The following is a 12,159-nucleotide window of genomic DNA, read 5'->3' as shown; positions in this document are numbered from 1 at the left end:
TATCTAGGTACAATTTTCTAATATTAATTATACATGTACCTACTATTCTAATTAGAGCCAGATTTGAATTTCTATCAAATATGCTCGTTGACTGCGATGAGCCACTATCAATATTATGGCAGACTAGATACATGAACTGAACGGAATTGTTAACATTGTATTGTTGGACATGGTTGTTACGTATTTAGCAAAGTCCATCGAGCAATTATTGTATTGTTCATTCTAAATTATGCTATTCAGTAAATTATATGTGGTCTTTGTATTCAAATTGGTACCTAGACATAAAATTTAATAGCGGGATAGAAGAGAACCTAGTGTTAACACACTTCGTTCCCTGCTTTCCACCGATTTATCGAGTTATTTTCTGCGTGTTGAATGGGTTTTTGCCTTGGTGCCAGAACAAAGAAACTAAAATATTAATAAATAATAATACATTCCCCCAAGTGGGACTCGAACCCACCACCGTTGCGTTTCAGTCACAACACCCGCCCCCCCCCCCCCCCGCGCTGTGATAATACCTAACCATAATATTCTAGAGGAATATCAATACCTACGAGTATATGTACATTGTCCATGGATGTAGGTGTGTAACGTCATATTATACAAATATTGATTAATGATAGATAAATATAGGTGTTTAGATTCAGAATTATTATATACTACAATATAAACGCGGCTTTGCCCGCTTCAGCTAATATTTATAATGTATCAAAATGACACAATATACATACGCAAATTGTATTCTGTGTTATTCTGTTGTATAAGCTATATCACTGTAAAGTTTTATCTAAATCCGTTCAGTAGTATTTATGAGAAAGTGGAACAAACATCCTCACTTTCATAAGCTGGTAAGATAAAGCTGTAATTTTATAATAATAAATAGAGTAAAAAGAAGATATTTGTAGATCAACAAAACATATTTGTAACAGACGAATAAGTACTAGGCTAGGCGAAACTCCACACCAAAATTCGAAACAGATTCCACTTCCTTATGAATTTGATTTTACATATAAAAATTCTAAAAATTGTAAAATATTCTTTTTGTGGGCGGAATTACTTGCAAGCCTAGGGTAACAAGTAGCCTTTGTCAATTTGTACAAGTCGACTGAACAATGAAATAAATTATGAAAACTGAAAAATAGTAAGCATGGCTCATTTTTAACTTTAGTCGTAATATTTATATTACGCCGTAAATTAGCATATTTTTTATTTAATTTAGACAAACTACTATAAAAATAAATATATAACGAATTGTATTTGAATTCACGGCCATTGTCTACAGTCAAAGGTAGTTAACCATTAAGCCAGGAAGATATGTAGATATAAGTGCAAGTAGTTAGAAATAATGTCATGAAACTGTCATTCGTGTTAAGAAAATCGTCTATTATCTAGTATTTATGTCGATTGAAACATCACTTCGTAGTATTGTTCGCGTGTTGCAGGCATTTATCGTGAAACGAGAATGAATTATTTGTAACTTTCCCAGGCGTCGATTTTAAATGAGGTATTTTAGAACTATAGTCGATTGTAAAATCTGTACAAATTAGACTTTTGTCAGTTAATTTGAAAAAAATCAAATCAAATCAGCTTCACGTTCTATCCCGCACACGGCACGGTAGGCAGAGGGAACCTAGTTCTAAGACCTTTCCCCACTTCCGCCGAATTTTGGAGATATTGTGTGTTGACTAGCGGAACTCAACGCCGTGCTTTGCCCCAACAGAGCGGAGACATGAAAATATAAATTTAAATATATATTTGATTTTCACGAGTGGGGATCGAACACACAACCAGTCGTGTTTACAGCCTGACACGTCACGACTGACCACAAAGAAACTGACACGACTGGCCTCATTTGAAACATTTTATTAATTATGATGTAAAATATTTTTGATGGCATCGTTGGTACCTCATAATAAATGATAAATTATTATATACCATAACTTTGTTGTGCTCTATATCTATCTATATATATAAAATCGAAAGGTCACTCACTCATCACGAAATCTCAGAAACTACATGTGCTAGGAATATAAAATTTTGCATAGGAGTTACTTATAGGACGTAGGTGCTCGCTAAGACGGGAATTTGCATTATTCGATTTCTAAGGGGTTGTTTTTGGGGTTGAAAGTTTGTATGAAACTTCGTTACTACAAATGCTAGGAGTCTCAAATTTTGCATAGATGTCACTAGGACGTAGTCATGGAGACAGAAATTAATAATAACATAGTTCACGCGGGTGAAACCGCGAGCGGGCCGCTAGTTAGTATATATAAGGGAAATGAAGCAATTAATTTAATTAACCGAGAAGTCTTCGAACCTATAACTATCGCGCTCACAAACAAACAACATATCACTATACCACAATACCCGTTTAATAGATAGACAAACAGAAATACCAATTATTTTAGCACATCCATTCGTCCATTCCTATAAAGTTATTATAATAATAGAACTAAGTTCTAAGCGGATATTGAATTGTAAATTTTATCTATTTGTGGTTGCGGCTGTCGCTGTATTCACATTCAGTTGGACTAATGCATTTGCTATATTATTAATTCATTGACCACTGGCTGTTAAATTAAATTAACTTATAATGATTTTGTTTTGGACTAAAATTATAAATTTGATTAGGTTTTTAAAATTAATAGATTAATTAAAAGGTTTTCTATTATAAAAATAATTAATTAATTAATAAGTACCGTTTATAATAAAAAAAATATAGTATAGATGCATTTAAGACATATCTAGACAATAGCCAACGAAATAATGTTTTATCTTAACTTTTAAAGAAAAAGATGTAATTTTTATAGGCCAGCTAGGCCAGCAATGCCTCCAATAATTGGCGAAAAGTACGAAAAAGGTATGTCTTAATGAGAACGGAGTATTTTAACACTGGATTCTCAAGTTTCGTCTGCCTGACCTAATATGAGGTTAAAAAATATATTTCTACAAGTTCCCTTACGATAAAAGCACTAAATCACAGCGTTTTACTACACTCTATACACAAACTAAAACAATAGATAAGATAAAAGATAAGGAAAGCTTAGTAAAAAAAAGACAAAAGACAGTTCTTTAAAGCAAGAACAGCAATTCCGAACTAAAGAGGGGGAGGGCGTTCGTTACAATTGTGTTGTAGGTGACACCGTTACACCAATCGATTGCGCTCGTAATACCCGTAGGATTGGGTAAATATAATTTGGATAAATCTAGTAAGGTTATTTTCGTTTGAAGTTAGTTTTTTTATGTTTCAGAACGTTTTGGTGATAAAAATTAGTTTATTATGCTATAGCTGCACGGTTTTTATTATCTATATACTCGTATATAAAAGGACTTGTCCTCACTGACTGAGGTAAGACGCACGCACATCCGTAACTGCTGATGGTAGAAACGTGAAATTTGGACAGATGTTTACTTTTGTAATCTGGACATCCACTAAGAAGGGATTTTTAAAAATTTTTACCATAAAGGGGTAAAATAGGGGTTCAAAGTTTGTATGGAAATAATTTTAAATCGGCACTATTTTTATACAATTTGAAATTTAGATTTTTAAAAGTATTTAATTGAACACGTGTTTCATCGTTTTCTAGAACTCTCCCCCTAAGGGTGCAAATAAGGGGTTGAAAGTTTGTATGGAAAAATCTTTAAATCGCAACCGATTTTTATAAAATTTGAAATTTAGACTCTTAAAAATATTTAATCGAACACATGTTTCATAGGTTGCTGCGCGCGTCCGCTAGTATTCTATATAGCAATTTTTATATATTTATTTTTCCTAAGCCATACATACATATTACGTTCAATGATTTTGACTTTATTTATATGCAATTAAATATGCAAGTATTTTTAAATATTCATACACTTCCAAGAAAATTACAGTGCGATAAAGGAAAATTCCATTTTTAATTTAATTTTTTTTAACTTATTTTCTTATACTTCCCTCACCCTTTGTTTTAGAATACATTTTTGTCAAGGGACACTCTACTATTGTTGTCGTTGTCGTTTCTTCATGTAATTCGCTTTTTAACTAAAATCAGATTTGGGTAGGGACGAGACTTATAATAATGAGGTAATTCGTATGCAAGCCTCTTCGAACTGAGCGCTTCTTACAAAGCCCTCGCTCGATTTGGAGTTACTTGGTTCCTATTTCTGATTTCGTCACCCTTTCAAATATACAACATATGTAAAATATATATATATACTCTTGGGTTAGCCTTTGTGTATTAGGAAACATATATATATAACATAAACATATATATATATACATATTTACTTTGGACCTTGTTAGTATGAAAGTTACGTTACGGAATATTCAACTTAAAATATTTTATAAATAAATTGATTATTAATAATCAAATTTAATTCCCCAAAAAAATAAAAGAAATACTTGAAATGAAGGTAATATGTACAAAAAATAGATATTAGTTTAGTAAATTGATTTTAATATTCAATTTATGTACGTGTGTCCTGACTGGCCTGTTAGAAAAGCTCTAAGAAGTTTTCCAGAAATTTCCATCGATTAGTATGTAAAGACACGATATATGCAGCTTAAGCTACGACACTGTAAGCTCTTCAAACTTTATCTACTAAACTTGCACATGTTAACATAAGCTGTTTACTTAGCACAGAAAATGTAGGTTCTGTAACAAAGTCAAGCGACGTACTTATGTAATATTATACAAATATATACTTTACTCGGATGAAAATAAATTAAGATTGGAAGCTTGTTAGACTAAGTTGAAAAAAAAAATATACCAGAACGAAGAAATGAAAATATCAATTTAAATAAATATTTAATTACCTCTAGTGGCGATCGGTCGCGTTTACATTCACACTTGTGCCCCTGCGCCACTAATGGCCTCAAATAATTATGTAAATATTATGTAGTATGTAGTATTATTACTTATTAGTAACTAGCGGCCTGCCAGCGGCTTCGCCCGCTATCTACATGATTATTCATTTGATAAACAGATTTGATGACAGTCGTATGTGTTGATGTCAATGACTAATATTTAATTTACTCGTTCAGAAACGGCCTTAAATGTAATGTTATTGATTTGAATGAGGATTTATAATATTCTTTGTAAAATTAAAATTTGTAAAATGATTGCATATTACAAAAAAAACTCAAATCGAATCGAATAATCCAATATCGAAAACGAATTCAAAATAATTAAATGAATCGAATATCGAATCGAAAATATTTAATTTATAACTTCCCCCTTGTTTTAAAAGTCGGTTAAAAATACAGATTTATCACAAACAAATACAAATTTATTATAAGTATAAATATAGATATGGATTGGATATGGATTTATATTTGCACGCAAACTCATGCCTTGAGTTCATTCAAATGCCCATAACTTTAAGGTATAATTATATACCTTTGTATATGATAAAAATGGCAAATATATAGAAATACACCATATTATATTTATGTACTTTATAGCAAAAAAATCATTGGAATTATATAAAAGAAAACTTGGCACTCTAAGTTTAGCTTTATTTCTTAGACGTACATGACGTCACAGTTATATAATATTGAGACTTTTCAACGTAAGTGTGTCACTAGGTTTAAACCTGTGTGAAAAATTCACGTCAAATTTTATGTTTGGAAATTTATTTTAGAAGTCTCGTATAGTTTTGAAAATTTCACTTTTAATCAGTGGACTTTCGTATAAGTATACATGCATACAGACATGTTTATATACAAATGAATAAATTACAAATTTAACAATTAATTACTAATTTTAGGTGCCTTTAGCAATACAATTACAAAGACAAAAATGATAAAAAACAACTTTAGTTAAATTTAACAAATAAAATTGTCTTTCATAAATGTTTGTTCAGAAAAACCAAAGCTTATAGGTTGAGGGACTCCATTGTAAAATTATTTCATTATAGAACAAGTTATTTAACAATAAGACTATATCCCGATTATAAGCTTAACAATATAGTGTGATATAAATACACACCATCCAATATACTGGTGATGAAAGGAAATACTAAAATAGATAGAATATTTCACAGCAGCTCAGTCCTTATAAGTCCTTAACATTCTTCAAAATAAAAACTCGCCGCAGGCTTCATTCTTATAGTCGTTATAGAATAAGGAAACCATTTTTGTAATATTTCCACAGAACACTTAAAAAAATATCTCATATTTAAACAATATTTTCAATTGGAATCTTTAATTTCATAGAACGCTTTTATAAGTTCATAAGGCTTATTATATTCTTATTTCTAGTTTTTTTTGCTCTTCAAATTTTTCATTAAAATATTTTAATTTAAAGAAGTACCGAGTCATTTTTATGTTTTAATAATCTCCAAAGAAAGTAATTGCAAGATTACCGCGGGCTTTTAACTAATTTTGACAATAATGGATAGAAAATTTAAAAACCTTTGCAACCAAATTTTGCATTCATATTTCTTTCATTCTTCTTCTACCATATCCACGTTCCACTCCACTTTATGTGCAGCTGTCCACATTCTGTCTCTCCATCAATTCCGATAAAAATCCGTTAATTCTATTATTAGCAGGACAATACATATAAATAAAATCCAATTGTTGTCAGTACATTACAAAAAAATATTTATATTCTTATTCAATTTCAACAGTATATATTCGTACTTATCACAAATAAACAATTCAAAATTTTATTATTTGTAAATGTATATAATAAACACGTATTTTATTGCATTCCCCGTAGTTCGATAAAGCTAAATATTCATAAGTTTATTCAACGACTTCGCCCGTCCGAGGACCTACGGTGGTCAGTCTGGCGTTAAAGCATCAATTATTCCAAGCGAATGGATATCAAATTTTCGTCACAATCTCGAATACACTTTAAAATCGACGTGGCTGATAGCTGTACGCTGTATGCAGAGTTTTTATAGAGAGAGAGAGAGAGAGAGAGAAAGAGAGAGAGAGAGAGAGAGAGAGAGAGATATGAACAATGTTTACTGGATAAGTATAGTTGGAAAATAATTTGTTTTTTTATTATCAAAGAAATACATAAACTTTAGAATTTATAAATTTTTTAAATTGTATATTTTAATCGATTTATAAGTAGCTTCAAGCTTTTTCTTGTATATCACAGTAGGCGGAAGACTATAGCTAAGACACTCGGCTAAATTTTCGAGACATTACGTCTTAAGCGGTGCACTTTGAAGTCAACCTTTGTCTATTAGAACGTGGAAATGATAAGAACTTCAGTTGTTCCCCAAGTGGGGATCGAACCCAAGCTATCACATTTAGCAGGCGCTGTTCCACTGCGCCACCGCGTAACAGCAACATTTGTAGTAACTGATAATTATAAATTTTACACAAAGATTGGATTAAATTTTAATTTGGTTTCGTTTATACTGAGTATATTTTTTTGACTTGAAAGTGCAGATATTTGCCCTCTAATTTGCTAACTATAACATTTAATGACGTGGACTGGAAAATTACTATCGATCGAGTATGTTACTATCATTTTAAATAAATGAGAAATAATATTTTATATTTTTTTAGAGATTTCGTTTCACTATTTATCTACATAATATAGCTATAATTTGATGTGAAATCAAAACTAATTTTATCTGGGTATATGGGATAAAAAATAAAACATGAACAATTTACCTAACTAAACTGTTTAAATTTAATATTTTTAGTCTAAGTTAGAATAAATTTTATTTTTATATTAATAATAGCGGAATGTAATATTTCTTTGGGAAACCAGAGTACGGAAAATGATTTTCAAACTGTAAAACCAACAATTCAAGTGGAACGAACAAAAAGAATATAAGCCAGTATTGTGGATAGTTTGTAAAGATAGCTTCGTCAATAGTGTTATTTGGTGATGAAAAATTCCTCTGGCCACATAATAGGATATGATTTGTGGCTTTAACCTGTCCTTTTGAAAATATATGAAATTTTTGTGCTTTTTTGTTTGGTTACTTTTTTACTTTTATACGTAAATGTTTGATGCTTTTTTGGGTTGCGTACCTAAAAAGCTGAATCATTACTGGATCATTTTGTTGTGTGTCTCTCATGACCATTTCATGTCATCATCTCAAGATTATATGGTATTAAGCTGAAATTAATATGTAATATTTAATATCCGCTGGATTCAAAGGGCGCAGGACCGGACAGAGTGGAGAGAATTAGGGGAGGCATATGTCCAGCAGTGGACGTTGAAAGGCTGATGGATGGATGGGTGGATGATATCCATGATCCCTTGAATCCAGAAAAAAATCTAGCTTCTACGTCATCGCAATCAAGATACGAGCATTTATGCATGATTTTTACTGCATTTTGCACAAAGTTCGTCCTATAATCATTACGCACAGGGACCTCCCTTGGACCTACAGTTATGAAACTGGCACTGTGTGAGAATTTACAATACAAATAAAGATAAAAAAATGAAAAGTGAAAATTAATAGCTAATTCATAGAAAAAGATAAGTGCATACGCTAAACTTAATCACAAACTTAAGTTTGTCAATTCTTATAAGTTACTAGCGGACCCGGACGCGGCTACGCCTGCTTGAAATATAAGAATATAATTTCTATAGAAATATAATTTCAATCTAGATGAAATGCTAAAAGTGACTATTATATTTATTTTCATAAGGATGAATATCAAAATGACGCGGTAACGAACGCGGTCGCGTAGCGACGACGGTTGTTATTAACATGGCAGAATAAATTGCATGTCAAATTAGAAAGTATTTTAATATATTAGTATATATGTGTAATGTAATGTTATATAGCCTATAGCACTTCTGAAGAATGCAGCTTTCATATAAAACAAAAACAAAGTAAATCGATCCAGTAGATCCAGAGATCTTAGCGTTCAAACAAACAAACAAACAAACAAACTCTTCCGCTTTATTATATTAGTATAGATATATACTTCCCATTAATCTGCAATCCTGAAATTGACATGGAATCCTCGGATCCTACTCTTACTTCGTCGGTTGTTTATTACACAATAATTTGTTATACACTATATATTTTGTTCGTTCGGTTCGACTGTATTTAAAATTGTTTTCATGGTTCCGATCTGGCAAAGCACACAATGTCTTGAAGTTCGGCGGTACGCGGTGGAACCAGTGGCTTAGTATATTATAGTATATTATAAAGAAAGAATACGAGTATATAAGCATATTATATCAGATTTGTGAAAAATACATGCATATATAAACTTTTACATTCTTAATTCATTCAACAAACCATTTAAATCAATGGCCTTATACAAGGAAATACAGCGAGTAACAATTATACGATTTATTATTCTCTTTATATGATAGAAATAGTACCTACATACATAATTATTATCTCTTAAAATTTAAATGTAAGTAAAATATTATATATCATTAAAAACTGTATTTTAGAAATGATTAAAAATATATTTTTATATTGAAGAATCTTATATGATGTATTCGGCCAGAGGAGGAGAATCAGAATTCTTCAATTCCTCGAGTGGAGATCGGCCATCAACCATGTATTCGAAATTTGAGTCCCGCTTGAGGAAATGCATTATTTAATATTTTCATTTCTATGTACTGGTGACAAGAGAAAACTTGGCGTTAAGTTCCGTTACTCACGTAATGTCTCGCGTATTAGGCGGAAAGTGGGGAACGGAGTGATTTAATACTGGGTTCCCTTTGCCTAATCTGCTATATGCGGGATACAGCGGGAAGCTGAAAAAAAATATTTTAACTAAAATAAAAATTTATAAGTTACTGAATGCCATATTCACATAGCATGTAATATTACCTTTATATGTGCAGAATGTCTCAAAATATAGCAATTTAAAAGATTTAGAAGACACAAATCAATCATTATTTAAGATAATCAATTTGTTTAACTTACTTTTAAAACTAATTAAATCTAATGACAAAATTAATTATTTAAGTGAAGTTAGCGAGTTTGTTCGTAGGACACAAAGTTTTTGTTGACCTCCCCGATATTTGTTCGGACTTGGTTGTGATAAAGTGCTGATAACCATTAAATTACAAGTTCTTTCCCGGTCGCCGTGAAGAAGTATGCTATATAAACTTATAATTTAATTAAATTTCTATTGGCTATTTTAGTGAGTACGATTCCCACTCGAGGAAATTAAATATTTAACATTAATCTCTGGTGATGAGGCAAAACGCGATGTTAAGGTCCATCGCCTAGAGTTCAGCGGAAAATGGGGAACGAGAAACTTAACACTGAGTTCCCTCAGACTTCCCCGCTGTGTGCGGGATACAGCGTGAAGGTAAAAAATATAATTGTTTTTTGTTATCGTTAACTTCATTTGTATGTTGTAAATGTTATCATCATCTGTGCAACAGAAAAAGAAGTGACAATGGCAATTGACGTAGTATGGACAAGAAATTGCTCACATACTCTTACTACAGCCAGAGGAATTCGTATTAGTTTTTCAAACGTTTAAAAGAAGTTTTTAAGACTTATTACTGTTAAAAAATAAACTTTATTTTTATGTACTAAAAATGTCATAAATATATATATATATATATATATATATATAATATATGTTATATTTTATTAAATAGATAAATATAATATATCAAAATTAAAAATATTATACATAGAACCTTTTAACAATATCTTTTTCGAAATATTTTTACAATAATATTTATATACAGTCAATAGCTTTCCACGTGAGCATCTATAATACAGCTTATTAGAATAGGTATAGAAGTATTACACAATAGGAGAATGCATATCAAAAAGATGTCCTGTCAAAATATTATTTTCAACTATACAATAAAAAGCAAAAATGTAAAAGTTATATTGAATATTTGAATTTTGAATATTTAAGTTGATATATTTTTATATTGTTGGTATATACTGTGAAAGACGTGATTTTTTTTAAAGTCTTTTTTTTTCTTGTATATAAAACTCCAAGTTCCAATTATTATCCTATCATCAGCTCAAGGAGTGGCCATATTTTCAGTATAAAAGGCGTTGGATATAGTGGACGTAGCATCCAACTTTGAGACCATAAATCAAAATTATGTTGTATAGTGTAACTGTGACTAAGTGATTGAACTGTAATTTTAAGTTTGGGATAGTTTATATCTGTACATAATATAAATATAAATTTGCATTTTTGGGATTTTTTTTTCATTGGTTCTGCAAATTCTCACTACTTGCCAAATTTCATATTTAGGTTTTCATAGTAGGTATAGGGGATATATCATATAGGTTTTAGTTACGGGACGAATACAGTAACTTACTTAAGTTGGCCATCGTAGGTTTTCTTTTTGTATGAAATGAACGACGGCAAATATAAGTTTTTAATATTTTTCTTTTTCTATGAAATACCCATAAATTTTAAATTTTAGAATCTTTTCTTTAATTTTTTTTTGTAAGTTCTCCCTTTGTACCAAGTTTCAAAACTGTAGGTTCAAGGGAAGTGCCCTATAGGTTTTGACACAGCAGTAATGGATGATGCTCGTAGCTGTAGAATGCGTTAACTTAGAAGCTCGATTTTTTTCTGTAATTCAAGAGACCGTAAACCCACAAATTTGATATTAATTGCAGCTCGGCACCTGCACGGAATCAATCAGGATAGGTAAATTCGCTAAATAGACGGACAGACAAAAAACAAAGAGATCTTTTTGAAGTACGGAACCCTAAAAATATACCTCTTTGCATAACATGTGAAAATTATTACATTTTTAAAAATCTCCTTTACAGTTTTTGTTAAGCATTACACATTTTTCTATAGTTTGAAATAAATGTGGTAGATACCGACTTCTCTCTTTAATTTAACCTAACATCTTTAGTTACGTTAATAAGAACGACGACAATTTCTTTTGTATATCGGAAAATGTGGTAAATCTAAGTTCTAAATGCTATTGTTTCAACTATCACTAGCAAATGAAGTTTGTGGCTTTTGAAACTGCCTAACAAAACCGAACAGTTCAGCTTAACTATAACTTTAAATGCGTCAACTTAACTTTACCAGTTCTACGAATAGCTTAGGGTTGTGGTAAGTATTATAGAAATCCTAAATTTAAATCCATCTTTTCTTATCCAATCATCACTTTTCGATCGAATATGATTCTAGAAACAGGAAATTACTACTTAGTAGTAATATGCATACCTATTTCAAATTGAGACATTGCATATTTAGTAGCGGAACTTAACGCCGCGCTT

The 12,159-nt window shown here is 30.8% G+C and overlaps 1 protein-coding gene across 2 annotated transcripts in view; it reads right to left on the bottom strand.

Moving 5' to 3' along the window:
* Positions 1-12,159, bottom strand: part of LOC146526897 (frequenin-2) — a 147,745-nt gene that overhangs the window by 131,501 nt on the left and 4,085 nt on the right. The gene's annotated exons all lie outside the window — the stretch shown is intronic.

Source organism: Heliconius melpomene, chromosome 21 (genome assembly GCF_056956725.1).
Source record: "Heliconius melpomene rosina isolate 202511_hmr_F chromosome 21, ASM5695672v1, whole genome shotgun sequence".
Taxonomy (NCBI): domain Eukaryota; kingdom Metazoa; phylum Arthropoda; class Insecta; order Lepidoptera; family Nymphalidae; genus Heliconius; species Heliconius melpomene.
The sequence above is the reverse complement of the archived record's forward strand: the minus strand, read 5'-3'. Positions and strand labels throughout refer to the sequence as shown.